This window comes from Notolepis coatsorum (assembly GCF_963971535.1).
Source record: "Notolepis coatsorum genome assembly, chromosome: 1".
Classification (NCBI taxonomy): domain Eukaryota; kingdom Metazoa; phylum Chordata; class Actinopteri; order Aulopiformes; family Paralepididae; genus Notolepis; species Notolepis coatsorum.
Window position 1 is genome coordinate 184,563,889 of NC_140165.1, and position 19,527 is coordinate 184,583,415.

Consider the following 19,527-nt stretch of genomic DNA (forward strand, 5'->3'; position numbering starts at 1 on the left):
AATATCAACTGATACCGATATATACGGGGTTCCCCCCCCCCAAAAAACGGAATCATTTCAGGTAATTGACATTACTTATCTCTTTTCGTGGAATGAACACAACATTATGCATACTTTTGACAGTAAATAAAATAAGAATTTGTTCTTACTTGCTTGCCTGGGTACTTACTTACTTACTTACTTAGGCCCATCGCTCCCAATGGAGCATAGGCCATCTATGACTTTTCTCCATCCAACACGGCTTTGGGCTGTCCTTTCTGCCTCCCCCCAGCTAGTTCCTTGTCTCTTGAGCTCCGGCTCAGTGTCCCGCCTCCAGGTGTTCTTAGGTCGCCCTCTTTTCCGCTTCCCCTGGGGATTCCAAGTCAGGGCCTGGCGTGTAGTATTGGTAGCCGGTTTCCTCAAAGTGTGGCCTATCCATTCCCACTTTTGTCTCAGAATCTGCTTCTCCACTGGTTCCTGTCTTACTTTCAGCCATAGTTCCTCATTCTTGATTTTGTTTGGCCACCGGATCCCAAAGATGCGTTTCAGACAGCTGTTTATAAAGGTCTGTATCTTCTGCAATGTTCTTTTCGTCATTCTCCAAGTCTTTGAACCGTAGAGAAGGACGGATTTTACATTTGAATTGAGGAGCCGCACTTTGGTTGTCATGGCGATGTCCTTGGAGGACCAGATGTTCTTCAGAATAATGAAGGCTGCTCTGGCTTTGCCTACTCTGGCTGTGACGTCGTTCTTATCCAAGATGCTGCCTAGGTAAGTGAAGGAGTTGACTTCCTGTATGGATTCATCACCTACTGTGACTGTGTTGTTGGTAGAGGTGTTGATCATCATTAGGTTGGTTTTCTTCCTTTTTATTCTCAACCCAGTCTCAAGGGATAATAATAATAATAATAATAATAATAATAAGAAGAAGAAGAAGAAGAAGAAGAAGAAGAAGAAGAAGAAGAAGAAGAAGAAGAAGAAGAAGAAGAAGAAGAAGAAGAAGAAGAAGAAAAAGAAGAAGAAGAAGAAGAAGAATATCTTAAATTTATATAGCGCCTTTCAGGAGACCCAAGGTGCTTAACAACTAAGGGAGGGGGAAAGGGAACAACGTAACAACAAAATATTAACAAAAGGAAAGAAAGAAAGAAAATGAAAGAAAAAAGGGGAAATCAGGCAGTCATTTACGAATTTGGTGAAAAGGTGGGTTTTGAGTTGGGATTTGAAAGAGTGCAGGGACGTAGCACTACGGATGTTTGGAGGGAGTGAGTTCCAGAGGGTGGGTGCGGTCACAGAGAAGGGAGGTGACGAAGGCGTGGATGAGAGTCTCTGCTACGGAGTCAGGGAGAGATGGCCGGAGTCTGGAAATGTTCCTGAGATGGAAAAAGGCTGATTTGGTTATTGTTTTTATGTGGGAATGAAAGGAGAGGGTGGAGTCCAGTATGACGCCCAGGTTGCGGACTTCTGGGGAAGGGTGGATTAGGCAGCCATCCACTTCAAGGAGGAGGTCTCCAACCTTCCGGAGCAGTGACTGCTTGGCCACAACCATGAGCTCAGTCTTCTTGCTATTTAGCTTCAGGAAATTGGATGACATCCAGGCCTTGATGTCAAGGAGACAGTTGATGAGGTGCTGTGGGGGGAGAGGAGTGGATGGTGAGGTGCTGATGTAGATTGTAGAGCTGAGTGTCATCAGCGTAAGAGTGGAAATTGAGACCATGTTTCCGGATGATGTGACCAAGGGGGAGCATGTAGATTGTGAAGAGGAGTGGACCAAGAACGGAGCCCTGCGGCACACTTTGGTTGACTGGGGCAGGGGTGGAGGTGGAGTTGCAGATGGAGATGAACTGTTTTCGGTCAGTGAGGTAGGACTCGAACCAGGTGAGAGCAGTCCCAGTAACACCCAGGTGGTCAGGGAGGCGGTTGAGGAGAATGGAATGGGAGACCGTGTCAAAGGCCGCAGATAGATCCAGGAGGATGAGGAGGCTGATGTGACCGGAGTCGGAGGCAATGAGGAGGTCGTTGGTGACCTTGGTGAGGGCAGTCTCGGTGCTGTGGTGTTTCCTGAAGCCAGATTTAAAGGGTTCATAGAGCTCATGGTTGGACAGGTGTTGGTGCAGTTGGGCGCCCACTGCTCTTTCCAGGATCTTGCTCAGGAAAGGAAGGTTGGAGATCGGCCGGTAATTCCCAAGGTCATCTGGGTCCAGACCAGGCTAGTTCAGGATGGGTGTGGCTGATGCTGTCTTGAAACTGGAGGGTACCCTCCCCGATTCCAGGGAGGAATTAATTATTCCCACGATAGTAGAGCACACGGCAGGTAGGCCAGCTTTGACCAGGACTGTGGGTAAGGGGTCAAGGGAGCAGGTGGAGGCCTTGGCCTTGGTGACCAGCTTAACCACCTGGAGAGCGTCGACAGGTGCAAAGGAGGAGAGGGAGCACTGAGGCGGATTAAGAACAGGGGGGGGTGAAGTGCCCAGCACCCCCACCCCATCACACATTGGATGTATTGGATGTTGTTGCCACCTTGGTTGTCTTGTCCTGCATCTGGTTGTAGTTGTGTGACAGGAGAGCCAGGTCATCAGCAAAGTCGAGGTCATCCAGTTGTGTCCATAGGGTCCACTGTATGCCATTTTTATTTCCTTTTGTGGTGGTCTTCATAATCCAGTCTATGACTAGGAGGAAGAGAAAGGGCGATTGGAGGCATCCCTGACGCACACTGGTCTTGACCTCAAAACTCTCTGACAGTTGGCCTGCATGTAAAACTTTGCATGATGTTCCTTGATAGGTGTTTTGAATCAGAGTGGTGATTTTCTCTGGTATACCATAATGCCTCAGCAATTTCCACATAGTTTCTCTATCCACGCTGTCAAAGGCTTTTTCATAGTTTATGAAGTTTATGTATAATGGATAGTTCCATTCGATGGATTGCTCTATAATGATGCGCAGGGTGGCGATCTGGTCCGTACAATATCTATTGCTCCGGAAGCCTGCCTGCTGGTCTCGAAGCATGGGATCCACTGCAACACTCATTCTGTCCAGTATAATTCTGTTGAGAACTTTTCCCGGTACTGATAGAAACATTATTCCTCTGTAGTTGTTGCAGTTGGTGAGATCTCCCTTTTTTTGGTAGCTTGATGATGATTCCATCTTTCCATTCTTCTGGAATCTTTTCTTCCTCCCAGATCTTGGTGAAGAGGCTATGAAGCATATCTACCGCAGTCTTCAAGTTGGCCTTGATGGCTTCTGCTGGTATTTCATCTGGTCCTGCAGATTTTCCGTCCTTCGTTGAGATAATAGCTTTTTTTATCTCTGCTTTGCTGGGTTTATCACAGTTTATTGGAAGTGTTCTCTCCGCTGGTGTAATGTCCGCTGGCTCTGTCGGGGCTGGTTAGTTCAGTAGTTCTTTGAAATGTTCAGCCCATCTTCTCTGCTGCTCCTCTGTTGTTGTAAGTGGGTTTCCCTGTTTGTCTGTTTGTCTTTTACCGGTTTGTCCGTCTGTTGGAACTTGCCTGCTAACTGCCTAGTGATCATATAGAGGTCTTTCATGTTGCCTTGTGTAACAGTTCCACAGAGGACAATGAGAACTTTGCTCACAAAGTGAACAGTGGCCACAATGGAAACAGTGATCTCCTACCTGGTCTCCTACCAGCTACTAGGACGGAGAGGCTTAGGCTAAGCTTCTTCCCCCAGGCCATCAGAGCCTTGAACAATGAACATTGAGAGACACAGAAACTGAACTATCCACACACAAGCACATACACGACATGCACGCTGAGCACGCTCACACACTAGCAGCCACTTTAACACTCATGCTGCACACACGCACACTTATGGCCAGAGGAAAGGCCACTTAAAGTAGTATAACATCAGGAACAGTGTATTGCACTACTAAAGCTACCTAGCATGTCCTATATGCTCTGTAAATACTAATGTACAGATACCGAGATGGCACACCATGTACCTGTTTATTGCACTGTTTATTCGATTCTATTAATATGTTGTACCACTGTATTTTATTGGATTCTATTATATGTTGTACCACTGTATTGCACATCGTCGCGGGCAAGACCAGCCGCATTTCATTGTATACCTGTATGCCGTGACAATTAAAACTCTTGACTTGACTTGACTTGACTTGACTTGATGCAGGCCACCATTTTGTGTTTCTTTAAGATAATTGAGTGAATTTCTTCATGTATGTTGTCCTGGGCTTTTTCTTTCCTTGTCTAATTGTCATCCCCCTGTCTGGTTGTTGTTTGTGATATTGCCTTGGTTGTTGTTGTGTTATTGCTTTTGTGTCTAGTTGGTGTTTAATTGTTTCTGTGTTTTTGGACTGGCCGTGCCAGGTGTTGTCAATTGTAATTAGTCTAGTATTTAAGTGTGTCCTTCCTCATTTCTGTGTGGCGACATACCTCCTGTTTCCCCCCCGTTCCTGTCCACGTCGTGTTGCACTGTGTTCTCATTCTAAGTAAGTGTTAGTGTTTTGTTGTTCCTGTTTATTTTCCGTATTCTCAAGTTCGCTGTTTCACTAGTGCCAGCACGGCTGCGCCGTTTATGTTCTTTTTGTTACTTGTAGTTTTGCCTTGCTCTCTTGGTTCTAGAATAAATAGAACACCACATTTTTGTGAAGAGCAACCACAGTCTCCGTTCTCTTGTCATTCTGCACCACCGTCTCCGTTATCCTGTCATTCTGTAGTTATGGGGCTCCTCCATCGTTCTGCATATTGGGTTCTGTTCTCCCCCAAATCCTAACAGCCTTGCCCTGCCGCTCTTTCTGCTTGTTTGGCTAGGTTGTCTATGTGATCTCTTTTATCCTTCGTAATTCTACTCCTCACCTCCTTGTTGGCTTGGGTGTATTCTTCCTGTGCCTTTGCTTTTGCTGATCTTGTTTTGCTTGTGTTCAGATTCTCTTTCCTCTCCTTTCTTTCTTTCAGTTTCTGGAGTGTTTCCATTGAGACCCATTCCTTGTGTTTTGTCTTCTTCTTTCCCAATATTTCTTTGCAGGTGTCCAGCCACAACGTATTTGTGTGCTGCCATTGAGCTTGCGTGGGTAAATAAAGGTTAAATAAATACATTTTTAAAACCGATACCGATTTAAGATGGAGTTAATCTCCTTTTTCAACACTTTAATTTGAGACTCCAGTTGACACGAGTAGTTTCGTTGTAAAGAGGAGAACAACGAAGAGTGAAGCACTTCCAGCTCTACCAATTTGGATTGACGTTTCTTGCGGAGGTTGGAGGCAAAGACAGTAGTGTTTTCCTTGATAAAACCCTTTACCGATCTCCATAACGTTCTGGGGTCTTGTACCAAACACACATTAATCTGCAGGAATTCACTGAGTTTATTTTTGAATTGTAGATTGAATTCATTGTTTTTCAACAGTGTCGAGTTAAAGCGCCATCTTGGGGCTCGGGATGTCATTATACTGAATGAGCCCTTTAGGAGTAAATAGTTGTGATCTGACAGTGCAATGGGCCCCATTTCTACGTCAAAGCTATCAAATAGTCTAGGGGATGCAAAAACATAATCTATTCTAGAAAATGTCATGTGTCTTGCTGAGAAAAAGGAGTACTCTCGCGCCGTTGGGTTGAGCGATCGCCACAAATCATTTACTCCTGTATCCTTGGCCCAGGCCTGTAGTGCCGTAGACAGGGCCACCTCAGGGGGTGTGCGCGCAGTGCGGTCGCACAGGGCCTCGCGGGAAGGGGGGCCTCGCAAAAAAATAAATTAAAAAAAAATAAAAAATTGTTTGCGAGGCCCCCCTTCCCGCGAGGCCCTTTTTCATCACAGACCTAAAATCTAGTTTTGCTTATATGCTTATATATTTCACATTAGACACGTTTGTAGAATGTGTCTGACTTGTTCCTGCCTCTGCGGCTCTGCAGACTGCAGTTTTCCGGTTTCTGCGGTTTTGCTGCTCTACAGATTTTAGGATAGTGTTTCCGGCCCGGGCTCTTCTCCCGTCCGCCGTAATACCAAATAGAAGAAGAAGAAGACACACGAGGTAGATAATTCAGCGCTATTCATAGGAGCCAGTGGATGTCTTTTCAAAAGCAGCATGGATCAGAAGAAATTACACCGTGGGCCAAGAAAGTCTCCTTCCAACTTTACCATTGGCATGATACTGCGTTATGGTGAGTCAAGCTATTATTATATTCCCGCCGTGGACCTATCTCTCTCTCTCTCTCTCTGGAGCCAAACTGGTCGACTAGCTAATAGTACTACTAGTAGCTAATGGTGTGTGCCTGGTGTCAGCACCTGGCTGTATGTAGCCGCATAGCTTGCTTCTGCGTTAGCTAATTGTTAGCACAAGCTAACAGCTAACTCAAGGCTAACTGATAGCATCAAACGAACGTTCGCAGCCGAGCGCAGCCGGCAGTTAACGTCGAAGCTAAACAGCTAACTGGCTAACAGTTAGCTCAATCAGCTGTTAGCTAATTAGCTGTTAGCTTGTGCTAACCATTAGCTAACGCAGAAGCAAGCTATGCGGCTACATACAGCCAGGTGCCTGATTGAGCTAACTGTTAGCCAGTTAGCTGTTTAGCTTCAACGTTAACTGCCGGCTGCGCTCGGCTGGGAACGTTCGTTTGATGCTATCAGTTAGCCTTGAGTTAGCTGTTAGCTTGTGCTACGACCATTGACATTAGCTGTGAGAATAGCAGGGGGTTCTGGCACTCTGACTACGACATCATCTTTGACAGAAGATGTAGTCGGGCCTGCACCATGACAAGGCTCTGGCAGCAGCTTATTTTGTCCCGACAGCGAGAGGCCTTTCGTCAACGTGGAGACCTGTGTTACGGCCTTTCGCCCTGTGTTCCTTGGTGCAGGTAAGATTAATGAAAATGTCATGACATTACCCCACTCTTCCTTCCTTCCCCTCCCGATTGTTTTGTTAATAACGATGTTTTTTTCCAGGCAAAACATATGCTACTTCACAACATTTGGAGATACGACATGTGCTGTGTGTGAATGTCTTGGTCGTTTGTGTAACTTGGGTAGCATTGGGCCGTTGGCCAAAGCTGTGTGTGTCACAGTACCTGGCTAGCCTATTTAGCTGATGTCGGCCATTGGCTCCTTGCTGCTTTGGTTTCTCTATAGACCCTCTTCTCTTTGGATTTAAGTGTTGATCTTTGTCCTTTTTGATCTCTCATACATGCTCTCTCTCTAACACACACACATGCTCTCTCTCTCTCTCTCTCTCTCTCTCTCTCTCTCTCTCTCTCTCTTTCTCTCTCTCTCTCTCATACATGCTCTCTCTCTAACACACATGCTCTCTCTCTCTCTCTCTCTCTCTCTTTCTAACACACACAGTCTGCCTATGGCGGCCTTTCTCGATGGCTAGGCTGTGCTCGCTGAGTCTGTATAGTCAAGGATCTTCAGTCACAGTGCTCAGGTATTCTGCCACTGTGTACTCTCTGTTTAGGGCCAAATAGCATTTCAATTTCTTTCCAATGTGTCTCTCTCTCTCTCTCTCTCTGTACACTGTATATTGACTGTAGAACGGGAGCTCTCTCTCGCTCTCTCTTTTGCTATATGTTGACTGTATCATGCCCCGCCTCGGGCAGCGCTATTATTTAAGAATATGTTGACTGTGGTGATACTAGATTTATCAATCAAGGGATCCCAGATGGCATTAAAATCCGCACCAATTATAAATGAATACCCAGGGAGATCTAACATCACTCTAGTGAGTGAAGCGTAGAAGTTAGCGTCGTAAAGATTAGGGTCGTAAGCCGCTACCAAAGCGATTTTCCTGTTACAGTAATCTATCTTAGCAATAGTTACTCTGCCATCTGCATCAGACCATACATCCAACAATTTAATATTCAACTTCCGTTTCACTACTATAGCTACACCACGGGATCTGAATTTCAAATACGCAGAACATTATTACTTTCATGGTTCTAAACCTAGTCACCTACTAGCTATGAAGATACAATCCAGTGAACAATTTGCTGATATCCCTGCCATTAAGGACCAACAGGGACTAGTTATTACAGACCCCAAAAAAAATCAAAGAGCCTTTCCGTACGTTCTACTCCAACATGTACAAGTCAGAAGTGATCTTCGATCATAATAAACTGGATACATTTCTTGATCAAATGAACTTACCTAAACTTTCAAAGGAAGACGCTAAACAGTTAGATGCACCTATTACACTAGAGGAACTTAGGGAGGCTATATCTGAATTGCAAAGTGGTAAAGCCCCTGGTTGGGATGGCATTCCACCCGAACTGTACCTCTCATGTTGGGATGTAATTGGACCACTATTACTTGATATGATTTTATACTCAGTCAAAGAGGGGAACTTCTCCAGGGATGTCAATATGGCACTCATATCTATCCTACTTAAAAAAGATAAAGACCCCACCAAATGCGGTAGTTATAGACCCTTAAGCTTCCTCGGAACCGATCTCAAGCTGTACGCTAAGGTACTAGCCATCCGACTTCAAAAACATATGATATTTTTAGTTCACCCTGATCAGACAGGCTTCATAAGAGACCGCCTGATCACGGATAATATTAGACAGTTACTGCATGCGATAGATTCCAGCAAGGATGCCGCGCCTCCTACAGCTGTATTATCCTTGGATGCGATGAAGGCCTTTGACAGGTTGGAATGGTCTTATTTATGGGCAGTACTTGGAAGAATGGGGTTAGGAGAGGGATTCATTAATATGATCAAAGAACTATATACAGATCCATCGGCCATGATTTTAACAGGTAAATTCTGTTCCCCACACTTTCCTGTGTCGCGCTCGTCTAGACAGGGTTGTCCTCTTAGTCCCGGACTATTTTCTCTATCCCTAGAGCCTTTGGCACAGTTCAAGTTTCAAGTTTCTTTAATAGTTGTCATACAGAAGTACAGAATACTTTTATACAAAATGCTTCTTACTGTTACGCTCCAGAGACTGTGCTAGACAAGATAAGTATGAAATAAAATAGTATAGCATGTAAAATAGAAGTAAAAATAGAGGTCACAGTGTTCAGTATAGACATATGTACAATGTTCGATGCAGAATAGAAGTAACTGAGTTACCATACAATATACAATATACTATGCAATGTACTAATATACAATACTATATAGTGCAGAGCAGAAATGGGATGAGGTACAATTTAGGTACAATTTACAGTAAGGTGTACGAGTTGTAGTGCAAATCCTTTACCAATAAATATAAAGTGTAAAGTGTGTTTAGGTGTTCTAAAGTGTGTAAAGTGGGTGCTGCAGTGAGTTGTTTGTTTAAAGTGAGTGTGGATGTGTGTGCTGTGTGCATTTGATGGTTGTTGCATAGTGTTTATTAGTACATAAGACAATCCCAGTCCATAGAGCCGATCTCAATTAAGGGAACTCAGCATCACATTAGCTTATATGCGGACGATGTATTATTGTTCATGCAAAACCCTACCACCTCCCTACCTCATCTTCTCAAAGTAATAGATGATTTTGGCAGTCTATCGGGATTTAGGATAAACTGGCCAAAATCGGCCTTCCTTCCACTCAATGTGACTGCGAAGGCTATCAGCCTCCCAGCAAATATACCCATGGTAGGACACTTTAGATGTCTTGGAATTGAAATATTCCCCACTATATGCCAAACGGTGAAGTATAATTATTCCGGATTCCTAGATAGGATCACAAATGACTTCGGCAGGTGGTCAACATTTTTAAACTCATTACAGGCCCGAGCATCAATAGTTAAGATGGATGTATTACTTTGCTTTGCACTAGATAGTACTGTACATTAGTACACTGCATAGTATTGTGTATTGTATATTATATGGTAACTCAGAACATTGTACATATGTCTATACCGAACACTGTGACCTCATTTTCTTCTTCTAAATTCATGCTATATTATGTTATTATGTTATTTGATACTATCTTGTCTAGCACAGTCTCTGGAGCGTAACAGTAAGAAGCATTTTGTATGAAAGTATTCTGTACTTCTGTATGACAACTATTAAAGAACTTGTATTACCCAGAATGAACTTCTTCAGCTGGATGTTTTGTTTGTTTGTTTGTTTGTTTGTTTATTTACACATATAAAAACAGTTACATATACAATACAATAGTCCACAAGGGATGTGTAGGAGAATTGCCTAAAAACCCTCAAGGGGCTTGCATGTGGCATTCACCAGGAAGCAAAATTACATTATATCAAGATAAATATAAAATATAAAATAAAATCCCCCCCCCCCCCCCCCTGAACAAACAAACACACACAAGCAGGCCTACATAGACACCGAAGTAGGCACCCCATGCCATACGATTTCTGGTATAGAGAAAACAATCACTGACAATAAAACGAAAATACAATAACAAAATACATCAAGCCATCAGACTACAGTTTGTAAAGGAAGTCCATATGGGAAATATTGGTGATCTAGGAGATGAGATTTCAGTGCTCTTTCGAATTTCAGAAAAGAAAATTCCAAAATATGTGGAGGCAAAGAGTTCCACAACTTTGACCCTCGGTAGAGCAAACAAAACTGAGATTGGGAAGTGCGGGAAAAGGGTGGTCTAAGCAAACAGGAACTACGTGTGGGGTAATTATGAATTTGGTGATTTGGGGCCGTTACCCCCCCCCCCCCCCCCCCCCTGTTGGTTACTGGCAAAAATTACACTCCGCTGCATATAAATTCATTTGGAACAACAAACCTCCACGAATAAAATTATCCACTGCACAGAGAAACAAAGCCGACGGGGTTTAGCGTTTCCAGACTTCAACTATTATTTTAAAGCTCTTTAAGACCACTGATCACCTGGTTTGATTCTCAAGCATCTGTATCCTGGAGACCATTAGAGGAGAACATAGTGGCACCACATAGACTGCAGGATATAGTGTACATCAACTTATCAATTAAGCAATGCAACTTGAGATTTGGCCCTCTTATTACACATGTGATCAGGATATGGCGTGACACACAGAAAAAGTGTACAAACCACCATAAATGGCACAGTCATTCTCCCCTATTTAATAACAATTTACTCCTTATTGCACAACAACCTATCAGATTTCCTAGATGGGAAAAGAAAGGTATACATACATTGGGGGATATCTTCGATGTCCATGGTTTCTGCAGTTATCAAGATATATCTAACAAATTTAACCTCACCAGCTCCACTCATTATTTCTATCTACAATTAAGAGCAGCTTTAAAGGCTCATGGAGTCCCATTAAAGATTCCACTTGAGCACCACAGATTTGACAAATTATTTTATGAAAAGGAGACATCGAGAGGCTTCGTCTCTGACTTTTATCGTCACTTACTTACGTCCTCACATGATGTCCTTCCCCTAGACTCGGTTTGGAGGAAGGATATCCCAAACTTGGAAGTAGATTTTGATTGGGATGAAGTCTGGGCAAACGTTCGGCTATCATCACGCAACCCGGATCACCAACAGATTAATCTTAATTTTGTTCATAGGACTTACCTGACTCCTAGACGTTTGCACCTAATGGGGCTTAGACAAGACCCTCGATGCTCCTTGTGTTTAAACGGTGCTCTTGGTACATTTATGCATATGTATTGGGAATGCCCTCCTGTTAAGATATTCTCTGAAAAAGTAACCACTCAATTATCAGAATTTTTATCTCTGACCATACCTATACTGCCATCTGTATTGTTGTTGAATGATGTTTCTCAGCTATCAACCTCTGTACATGTAAAGAGACAAATTTTGTCCGGTCTTACGGCTGCCAAAAAGTTGATAGCGTCACGCTGGATTCAACCAGATAAAATGTGCCGGAAGGTATGGATTCTTACCTATCTCGATGTGATTTATCTAGAGATATCTACTGCACGAATTTTAGGTGTTAATGAAGCCAGCATAGCAATCTGGTTAGCTGTGGTGGAGAAGATAAAGGGAAGCATATGAACTTGTAATTTCTGATGTTAAATGGAATAGTGGATGTATAGTCCAAGAGGGGGTCCTGAGGGGGGTGGATGGGGAGGGAAGGGGAAGGAAAGAGTGAGGAAGAGCGAGCAAGAGCACATGTATTGTATTTATTATTTTTATGTCTTTTAATCTACATTTATTTTGATTTAATTACTGGACTGTCATTATTGTTATTATTATTTCTGTCATTGTCCTGTGATTTATCATAGATTTTTACTGTTACTGTATTGTTTGTCTAGTTTTATGTATCTGCCAGGGATTATTCTGATCTTAATCACCTCTCTGCCACCACTGTAAGTCTATGGAGATGTTCCCCTTCTTTGCAGGGCTATAACTTTTTAAATTGTATTGCTAAATTGACATTACTATGGCCCATTCAACGTCAAGTATCTATTGTTTAGGATGTAGCAACGTTCTACTTTTTCATTCACATATTCATACTAAAATACGGTCTAAAGTATAAATATGTTTTTATCGTTTTCTGCAGCATTCTGCAGAACGTGAGTTATAGCCATAAATATATATTAGATCATCAAATGTAGTTTGATACCGATTGACGTCAGATAAAAAATTTCAATTGTACAAGGTCCTAAACGTCATGCCTCATCATCTGCTGGTGACCGGAGGGGGGGGGGGGGGGGTTTATAAGTCCGTGGCCGACGTTAAATCATTTATGTAGTATGGGTGATACATCCAGATGAAGCCTTTAGTTTTCATGGACACTTTGCCGCGAGGGGCGCACAGTGATGTCACGTCATTGGAATTCATTAGGAACCCAGGCTGCTGTTCTGTTTTATGCCGCCAGGAGGCGCAAAGTCGACCGGTGGCGGTCTATTGACTTCCTCATTCATCACTGTGTCTTTGTGTCGATAACAGACGAGCCACTGTCAACGTTTGGACGGCGCGAGACTGAGAGCGACTTTATTGTGAATTTTAAATACGCTGGTAAAGTGGGGAGGGAGATTGTTCATTCAGACATATTCTCTCTGTGAAATTGCATTTATCCGTCCCGCAAAAAGCTGTTCTTTTACTTTGAAAAATTGTCACTTCCGCCTCAGTACTCAGCTACAGGGAATGAAATACGTTGGTAAGCTAGCGAACATTGCATTCCTTATTCATTTCAGTAACGTTATGTTTTCAAAGAATTAAGGACATGTCAACAACAGGGTGGATCTGGAATGCAACTGGATTATGCATTGAAACTACGATGGAGGAGTACGATGTGAATGAATGAATGAATGAAAACTTTATTTAACAGATTGCAGAATGGGTACAATACAGTACGGCTCAATACATACAATTGTTAAGGGGATGCAGACCTGAGAAAGACGTTTGTCTTGTTTCCATCAGTCAAGTCAAAAGTTTTATTTGTCACGGCATACAAGTATACAATGAAATGCGGGTGGTCTTGCCCGCAACGATGTGCAATACAGTGGTACAACATATAATAGAATCCAATAAAAAACAACATTGTGCAATAAACAGGTAACAGGTAACATGGTGGGACATCTCGGTATCTGTGCATAGTTATTTACAGAGCATATAGGACATGCTAGGTCCTTTGGTAGTGAAATACACTGTTACTGTTGTTATACTATTTTTAAAGTGACCTTTCCTTTTTGGCCATAAGTGTGGGCGTGTGCGGCATGAGTGTGTGCCTGCTCATGTTAAAGTGGCTGCTAGTGTGTGAGTGTGTGCTCATGTGTGCTTGTGTGTGAAAAGATCAGTGTTCTGTGGCACTCAGTGTTCATTGTTCAAGGCTCTGATGGCCTGGGGGAAGAAGCTGAGCCGAAGCCTCTCTGTCCTAGTAGCTGGGGTTCGCAGGCGTCTGCCTGACCTCAGCAGCTTGAACAGGCTGTTATTGGTGTGGTGGGGGTCTTTCATTATTCTGCAGGCTCTGGATTTGCACCTCTTGTTGTATAGAACCTGCAGGGGAGGTAGTGCAATACCCGTGGTACGCTCGGCTGAGCGCACCACTCACTGTAGGGCCTTCTTGTCCTGTGCCGTGCTGTTTCCATACCAGGCAGTGATGTTTCCAGTCAAGATGCTCTCTACAGCTCCGGAGTAGAAGGACTGGAGTATCTTCCCCGATACTCTGAACTTCCTTAACTGTCTCAGGTGGTAGAGGCGCTGCTTCGCCTTTTTTACGACTGTGTCTATGTGTGTTGACCATGTCAGATCCTCTGAGATGTGGACCCCCTGGTACTTAAAGCTGCTCACCCTGTCCACGGTAGCCCCGTTTATCATCAGTGGTGTGTGTGTCTCCTGCTGTCCTCTCCTATAATCCACGATCAGCTCCTTGGTTTTACCAATGTTCAGGAGCAGGCTGTTGTCCTGGCACCAGCGTTCCAGTACCTCAACCTCCTCCCGGTAGGCCTTCTCGTCATTGTCCGAGATCAGCCCCACCACCACCGTGTCGTCTGCAAACTTCACTATGGAGTTGGAGCTGAACTTGGCCACACAATCGTGTGTGTAGAGTGAGTACAGCAGGGGACTCAGAACACAGCCCTGGGGGGACCCGATGCTCAGGGTGATGGTGTTGGAGGTCTGACCCCCCACCCTGACCGCCTGGGGTCTTTCACTCAGAAAGTCCAGTACACAGGCGCTCAGGGTGGAGCTCAGACCTAGCTCGATCGGCTTGTCCACCAGTCTGGTGGGGACTATGGTGTTGAACGCTGAGCTGTAGTCAATGAACAACAGTCTCACATAGCCCCCCTTCTGGCGGTCAAGGTGAGAGAGGGTGCTGTGCAGTACCTGGGAGACCGCGTCGTCAGTGGACCTGTTTGTCCTGTATGCAAATTGCATAGGGTCCATATCACTGGGGAGGGAGGCACAAATGTGGTCCTTGACCAGCCTATCGAAACATTTCATGACCACAGAGGTGAGTGCCACCGGTCTGTAGTCATTGAGACATGTTGGGGAGGGTTTCTTCGGTACAGGGATGATGGTAGACATCTTGAAGCAGGCAGGGACCACTGACTCCGCCAGGGCTTGATTAAATATGGCGGTGAACACCGGGGCTAGCTGGTTGGCACAGGACTTAAGTATGCGTCCTGTTATACCATCTGGGCCAGCCGCTTTCCTGGTGTTCACCTGCATAAATGCTCTTCTCACACTGTGTTCCGACAACGAGAGAGCGTCCCCGCCCCCCGCGGTTGCCCCCCCCCCCTCCACAACAGCTTTGTTATTACACAGACGACGAACGAGGTAACGTAATGTTTACTCCAGGAACAACGATGGAAATAATTAATGAATGAATGAAAGAACTTTATTTAACAGATTGCACGGAATGTTTGTGTCATTATATACTTCTTTCAGTATGGCTGCCTGTAACCATTGATGACCACTTTCAAAAGAAAATGACTAATTTCTGTGCAGTGATAGAGTAGCCTAGGTAAAACACTAGAAAAGCATGACATTACAATTATACTGTGACTTGTTTACAAGATCCAGTAATAAGACACAAAATTATTATTATTTTGTTGATATATTTGTCATATATCATTTGTCATATAGCAACTATTATGAATTGAAAATGGGGGACCCTGATGTAAACAAGACGAAAGTCTTTCTCTGGTCTGCATCCCCTTAACAATTGTGTGTATTGAGCTGTACTGTACTGTACCCATTCAGTGCAATTTAGAAATATAGAGTATATAATATACGTTTAATTAAAATATGTCCACTATAAACATTTACACATTGAATAATCAATTAATAAACAAACAGTTCAATGATACTATGTACTTTATCTTTACAAGAGCATGTGGACCATTCTATGTCCCTGTAGTTGGTGGCAACATATCAGTGACAACTGGAACAACAGCAACTCAACTTCAGGATGAAAAGTGTGTCCTTCCTGCACCTGTGTGACATCCTGTGACCCAGTTTGACATGCCAGAATACCAGCTACCGACGCCCTGTCCCTGTTGAGCTACGGGTGGCAATATGCGGAGCTAAGGGTGATCGTCCAGGGCTACAGACATAAATGGGGGTTCCCCCAGGTTGCAGGGGCAATAGATGGGACCCACATTGGCATCCTGGCACCAGCTGATGACCCTGCAGATTACTACAACAGGAAAGGATTCTACTTGGTCCTGATGCAGGGCACGTTGTTTCAGGGCTGGACTGAGAGATTTGAAGGTGTGGATGTGCCCCTGGTCATTCTCGGCGATGCCGCATACCCACTTATGCCTTGGCTGCTGAAGCCATTTCAAGAGGGCAGAGGTGTAACACTAGCTGAAACTCAGTTCAACCATCGACTCAGTCAGGCACGAATGTGATGCACACATTTTCCCGGTCAGCCACATCATCACAGCATGTTGTGTTCTACACAACTTTTGTGAAATTCACAATGAACAATGGGTAGACGAGGATCCTGAAGATGATGGACAGGCTGGCGAGCCAGAGAACCCCCATCAGGCCAACCATGGTCGCCACATCAGAGATGCACTGTGTGCCCATTTCACACAATGAGTAGCATTTGTTCTTGTTGTTGCAAAATATTCATACCATACCATACTGTGAGTTGAACTGATCTAAAGTTCCATGACAAATATTCATGAGGGAAACTGAAGCCATTCATTCTCATGTATGTTCTGCTATTTACACTGTTGTGGGTTGTTTTGGTACTATGTACCACTTCCGGTTTGGATTATTGTGAGTAAAATAAGATGTGGACATATGTTGTGCATCATAACAACATATGTCCACATCTTATTTTACTCACAATAATCCAAATATAGAGTATATAATATACTCTATAACAAATTATTTGCATCTTTATTGTAACAAATGTATGAACAGTCAGCAATAGATGATTTACAGTAATATCAAAAGCCGTTGTAAATGCTGGTATCGAGAAACAGTGCAACAATTTTATAAATTGTAATTAGTAAAATATACATTTGCTGTAGGTTTGTATTAACCATTAATCCAAATAGTGCCAACAACATGTCGCCCACTTTGCGTGGCGTTCATAGAGTGTTGATACGGACATGCCGCTACATGAGCAGAGAGACCTGCTGCAGACAGAGTGGAGCTAATTAATACAAAATGGTAACTGAGTGTTTTGACTGACAATACGCATTAAGCATCATGTATATTGCTGTGCATTGTTATGAGATGTAATAAAATTGGTAGTGTAAGGTATTTCATCCAAATTGTGAAATAATCCTCACTTGTAAATTGTCAAATAATCCAGTCTGGCCTTCACCCAATTTAACTCGTATATCTGACTATATTCAATATCCAAATTGTCATGGTCAATCATATCCAATAATGAAAGGTAGAACTGACATCTTTCAATGGTTTTATTCAAAGTGAATCAGCATAAGTTACAGACAGGTATACAATACGTTGAAATGTCATAATTTCAACGTGCCGACATTCTAGGTTCTGCCAGGATCAGAAAGTAACAAGTGACTTATATCTCGACCATTAGCCAATGGAAATGCATCTTCAGAAATAGGATCAGAGAAACAAGACTGACACAAAACCAAATAGGGAACAGGTATTGGTCATCTAGGTAGGATTGGATTACAACTGAGCTCAACATGATTAGAACACAGACTTTCTGGTGCCTGTTGTATAGGTCCACAGGAATGACATTTTACATAGTGTCATACATAGTCATATATTCAATTCACATAGAATCAGTTTTAACACAGTAGATAAGTACATTGTAGGCACTGTTTAAGTAATTTACAATAGTAAATTATAATACAATTTTCTGTATTAAGCTAGGCTTGCATAAGGGTTTGGTTATAGCTCCTGTTCCTGTAGAGACTGTGCCATCTGATTAGATAATACTAGGTGCTGGACAATTAGCATTTCAATGGTGTGTATGTGTGTGTGGGGGTTGCGCCGCATTCCAATGTTCCTGGCAGCGTGTCAAAGTGTCCTTGAGCAAGACGCTTAACCCCCAATTGCTCCTGATGAGCAGGTTGGCACCTCTGCCGTCTGTGAGTGAATGTGAGGTATAAGTTGTAAAGCACTTTGGATAAAAGCTCTATATAAATGCTGTACTCTGTCGTCTACTCTAAGCCATCCTAGGTTGTCAAAGTGGGCAGGGGTGAGGTGGGTTCTAGGGGTAAGGTCAAGTAGAAGTCTGACCAGTTTGTTTTGTGATGTTTGTAATCTTGTTTTTAGCGCCTTTGAGGTGCTTTGGTACCATGAGGTGCAAGCATAGTCGTAGTACCCTTGAATGAGTGCTCCTGCCAGAGTCTTCAGCCATGTCCTCCAACTCAAAACCTAAAGAAGTTTGACATCCAACCAGAGTGCAAATGTAACAGTAAAGTGCAATAGTGATATATACACCACTGATTTGGTACTGGTGACCACTGAGCTACCTAACTGTATCTTGAAACCTTCCTGTGTTTTCTGTTTCCTAGTGGTAGTAAATAAAATGGAGTCTGTTTTACCTAAATGGAGAAACAGCCAGTTTTCTGACAGCCACTAACTGACATTCCCTAACTCCATGCTAAGTCTGCTTTCAATATCCGTTTTGCTTTTATTTGACACCATGAGAGCCGAATCATCTTCGTAGAGCAGGAGATCATATGAGTCAAGGTCAGATCTAGCCTGGAATAGAGAACAGAATGTTGATTTTGTGATGTGTAATTAGTACAGTGCAGGGGTGTCTAGTCCAGGGCCCAGAGAGTAGAGAGCTGTGTGAGAGTCGTCCCCGGACAGCTTCTGTGAGAGGATGACCATGTGTGGTCCAGAGGTTGAGCATCTGGGGAAACAGAAAAACAATCAATACATTTTGGAGCATTGTTACTACAATAGATAACGACAGGTTATGTATATAACCTAGTTATATGAGTACTGGCTAAGCGTCCCGCTCTTAAGCCATACCGAGATATACCTCATCTCATGTACCTATTGTAATCCATCAACGAAAAAACCAAATACACCCCTCACCTGCCAGGCCCCGCCCCTAGTGGCATGCTACTTAGTACTGGGCATGGCCACCACTCACTCTTCCTCGGAAAAAATCGTTTCCAAAGAAAAGTTTCCCCAAGGGAACTCAGGGCACGCTAAGAGCGGAACGCTTAGCCAGTACTCATATAACTAGGTTATATACATAACCTGTTGTTATATATCGTACTTGCATCGCGTACCGCTCTTAAGCCATACCGAGATATGGGGTAGAGCGGACGCGAGGCCCGACAGATGCACCCCCTGAGGACCCGTAAGCCCACATCAAGGGGAAAAGGGGAGTCCCATCACCCCATCCTTCCTAATGAAGAGGGGGCGCAGTCAACTCCACCCGAGTGCGAACAAGAGGGAACTAGAACCCCTTGAACACACAGCACAGGCGGAACCACGTGTGACACAACACACTGTGGCCCATACCCACACACCCCTGCTACCCCACCAAAGGACGGGAAGCAGGAGAGGCCACAGACCTCAGAACCGCCTGGGAGACAGAACCCCCGGTCATGTCCATGAGGTAAAACCTTACGAAGGGACCCGGGGAGGACCATGAAGCTGCAGCACAGATGTCCTCCACCGAGGCCCCACGCAGCAGAGCGGCAGAGGCCGCCACCCCACGAGTGGAGTGCGCCCTGACGCCCCCAGGGGGATCCAGCCCGGCCAACGTGTAGCAGAGGGCAATGCCCCCGCACAACCAATGGGACAGGCG